Raw genomic sequence first — 4,439 nt, 5'->3', positions numbered from 1 at the left:
TCCTTTTAAATAGTGAACCCCTTGTCAAATGAGATGAGTGTTAAAGTAACTCTAGGTAGTATTTTCACCTTGAAATTACAACTTCAAAATCAACGTGGCGCTTCATTGACCTGCAACGGGGAGAACAGAGGCTCTGTTGTTGCTTCCCTGTGCTCAGCACTGCAGAAACTGCACTATGTAATTTTTGGAGGAGGGTGGGAACTTGCCCTTGATTTCAGGACCGTGCTGTAAAAGTGCATTATGCTCTGCAACTGTAGGGGGAGCACATGAGGACCCAAAACACCAACTCTTACTTAGCCTTTGCTTAGCTTACTTTAGCTTACTTACTTAGCTTTTGAAGATATAAACAAAATATCAGTCAAGTTAATAACCACAAACAATGCCTTAAATGTCATTTTACTACAGATACAATGTTTTTCAGACACATTGGTGGAACTACGGTTTCAGAAGTCAGTTCCCAAAATGTCCGTGCATGTTGTGAATCTTATACAAAATGGGTGGACATTGCTGAGGTCAACTTGGAGGCCTCTGGTGGTAAAGGTGCTAGAAGAGGAGCTGCGTCATCCCTTAACTGGGTGGGGGGAATGAAGTGGGGTGAGCGGGGAGGAGAAGGAGGGGGGGTTAAAAAGTCGTAAAAACCTGGTCGCACCGCTCTGGCCCCTGGCTCTTCATATCTTTTACATTTCTAATTAAAAGAGATAAAGAGTGAGGGAGTCATCAATCCTACAGTGATTTCCCTGTTAAGGTTTTAGAGGAGGCCATAAAGCAGGCAGCCCGGCTCCATTGATTTTATAATTAGCCCCTGTCAGCTTGCGCAAAGGGGAATGGAGAGAATACAGAGGAAGAAAGGAGGAGAATGGGGAGAGAGAGACAGAGAAAATGGGGTGAAGGTCAGTGAGAAAGTGGTTAAGAGACAAAGCAGGACAACACCAGGGCAGCTGTCCAGTCGTGACACGTGGAATAGATCCTTGGCTAAACCGTTAGGGTGAAGGAGGGCCATCTTACCCACCCAGTGTGAGCAAGGGCCGCTGTTCTGTCTGGGACTCCCGGTCTCAAATGGTGCTGTTATTTTAACAACGTAAATGATTAGCTTTACTGCTAAATATATATTATACACTTATATTTGACTCCTCGTTTATCATAAAGGGGGCTTTGTTCACCAGTTTGTGGCGGTGGTATTGAAATAAACATGCACAATGTAAAGTTTACAGATATGACTGTGTATGTGAGTATTTTGTTGTAGTATCTTTTGGTACTTTTTTATTTTGTACTGCTGTGAAATTTTGTCAGTCAATGTGCACTGTGAGCGACTGTGTGAGCAAACATGACCAATGAAGCTTGATTCTGATTCAGATTTTTGTTTACTGCTTCCTGGGAAACGCTTTGTTATTTGGTTGAAATCTTGGTTTTGGGGTAGATGTGATTTCTGAACCAATAGCAAATCAACACGAGTTTAAAAATGTGCTCCTCATCCAAATCTTTACCGCTTTGACTACAAATATCTCCAGAAAATTTGGGACACATTCTAAAAATGCAATAAAAAACATTGTTTTCACTGACAGTTTTATTTTATAAATAAAAATACAATAGTAAGTAACTCCTGCAACGCACTCATAAATGTTGGGAAAAGAAGCCTGAATACAAGGAACACTGTTCTGGAAGGTTCCAGAATGAACCGTTTGACTGGTGCATCATGAATGAGTGTATAACGAGCATTCACCAGTGGATGGCTCTGCAAGCATAAGGTGTGGTTCACCACTTTGTGAGAGATTTTTCTGTCAGTTCAAAGTCCCAAATCCTAGGCAGTGACGATGTAGGCAGCTGTTTACGTAGACGGTGTTCTAACGGTCGTCTGTCCTAACGGCGCAGATTTGAGACGCTCTAGTTAAGAGTGATTGCGTCACAGCCTGTTGCCGCCCACTCCACGCAACCGGTGTTTTCTTACTCTTCCCTTTTTATCGGTTTTTAATTATTTTTGCTCTGGTAGGGTGACCAGACGTCCTCTTGCCGTAAACTGATCCCAATTAGCGTCAGTTAAGCTCAACAAAAGCGGCGTTTGTTTACAAAAGTCACGTGGGTCTAACTATCGTTACACTTATATAGCGCATTTCTAGACACCCAAGGATACTTTACAATCCACACTGCTCAAAACACTCTATCCACACACTGGCGAGAAGCGGCAGCCAGGACACAGCACCAATCCATATCTGGGCTCACACACATTCATTCACACACCAGGACATTAATTCACATACACACTCATTCACTCACACACCAGGACATTAGAGAAGCCAATTGACCTACCCTCCATGTTTTTGGACTGTGGGAGGAAACCGGAGGAAACCCACGCAGACACAGGGAGAACATGGAAACTCCACCCAAATGGGACTCAAGATCCCAGCGCTGAGAGGCGAACGTGCTCACCACTAAGCCACCGTGCCGCCATGTAGCGTCAGTTAAGCTCAACACCAGCAGGGTTTGTTTACAAATGTCACGTGGGTCGCGTCGGGTTCCGAGTTTTAAGGTTGACCTCAGAGTCAAAATTCTCTTGACATTTGGCGTCAACTTCTGATTATGTCGACTTCAGAAACGGTCAATTTCCGGGGTTCTACTCTATTCATATTATACAGAAAAACTTGCAAAACCTCTGGGCCTAGAGTCACCTGAGATGGACCAAGACAATGGAAATATGTGTTTTAGGTTGAAAAGTCCACATTTCAGCTTGTTTTTGGGAAATACGGATGTTGGATTCCACGTGCCAACAATGAAAAAGGACTGTCCAGATTGTTAGCAAGTCATGAGTGCTCCCAGAATGGGTGTTCTGAAATGTATTTTGACATTTTGGAGAGACATATGCTGCCATGGGGCAGCATGGTGGCACATTAGGTAGGTGTCGCAGTCACACAGCTCCAGGGACCTGGAGGTTGCGTGTTCGATGTCCTGCTCCGAGTGACTGTGAGGAGGTTTCGTTCTCTCCGTGTCCATGTGGGTTCTCCTGGGTGCTCTGGTTTCCTCCCACGGTCCAAAAACACGTTGGTAGGTGGATAGGCGATTCAAAAGTGTCTGTGAATGTGTGTCGCCCTTTGAAGGGCTGGCGCCCCCTCCAGGGTGAGTTCCTGCCTTGGCCTAATGATCCTGGGTACTATGACCTTGAACTGAATAAGCGGTAACAGATAATGAATGATGCAAACAGGCATCAATTTCTAAATTCATTTATTATTTAAAATGTAGAATTAAGTTCATCTCTGAAAACAGAAAAACATAACAAAGAAAATAATTTCAGTGTTTTGAGTGATGAAAGTACCCCTCAATTTATAAACAATGTCTATGGCTTTACAAAGCAATCAATCAATATCGACAGATACATAAACTATACTCAGCTTAACAGTGGCCAGATATATACTCTCAGATCTAAGCAGGGACAGATTGGATCATGATCAAACCATCGACTCCAAGTGCAGATCTACATCGTGTATTGATCTGTTTGTGAAACACTGTCAGGGGGAAAGTTCTTCAGGATTTACTGCAGTTCATGAAAATCTAAAAGAATTTAACAAACTTAATCAACAACCTGCAGGGACCTAATGCATCAGAAGAGTGAACCTGAAATAAAACCTGTGTGTGGAAAACAAAAATTTCTTTAATGCAAGGCTTCCCTGTTATTTAAATTGTAAAAATCTTTCATAGACATTCATGCTATGACACTGATAGCACAGTTTGCTAAACCTATAGTAGTTTGATAGCTGTTAGTTTTGATTTTCAAATGAGATTACTGTTTACTATTCACTGAATAGTGGCGAGTACAGATTTCTAAACTTTTCGTTTGCGTAGGGTGACCAGACGTCCTCTTTTACCCGGACATGTCCTCTTTTTTAGACTTCAAAAAATGTCCGGGCGGAATTTCACAAACGTCCGGGATTTTGTTTTTCTAGAGCTTACATTGAACTTCGAGAAGTTTCGTTCACAAACTAGTCCCGCCCTCCCCTACTCCGATTGGTTCGCTTGAGTGAGAAGGGGGCGTGGTGAAGTAGCCTAAAATCTTCTGATTGGACGGTCTGACTGTAGAGCTACCGTTATTGGTCGATAACCTTCTCTGTAAACATTTAATTGGTCAGTCTGCACGCCAGTAGTCGTCCACAAAGTAAGGTCAGAATTCTGCAAGATCTGAGGTATAACAGTGTAGACGGATGTGGATTCACTATTTGGCAAATAACACGTAAGACTTCTGATAACACCACTGTGCATCAGGAGGTGGAGTAAACTAAAAGGGGTGTGAATCTGGATTAAGACACCTGTAGTTAATGGTAGATAACTGCAAGATTTCTCTGTTTGTGTTATGCACTGTATACTGTTAAATAATGCATTTTTTGCTATTTATTCCACAATTTAAAAGACTGACTCCAATAATGACCGGAAAACACATGGTTACATTAACAGCA

Source organism: Hoplias malabaricus, chromosome 5 (assembly GCF_029633855.1).
Source record: "Hoplias malabaricus isolate fHopMal1 chromosome 5, fHopMal1.hap1, whole genome shotgun sequence".
Taxonomy (NCBI): domain Eukaryota; kingdom Metazoa; phylum Chordata; class Actinopteri; order Characiformes; family Erythrinidae; genus Hoplias; species Hoplias malabaricus.
This window is presented reverse-complemented; position numbering follows the sequence as displayed.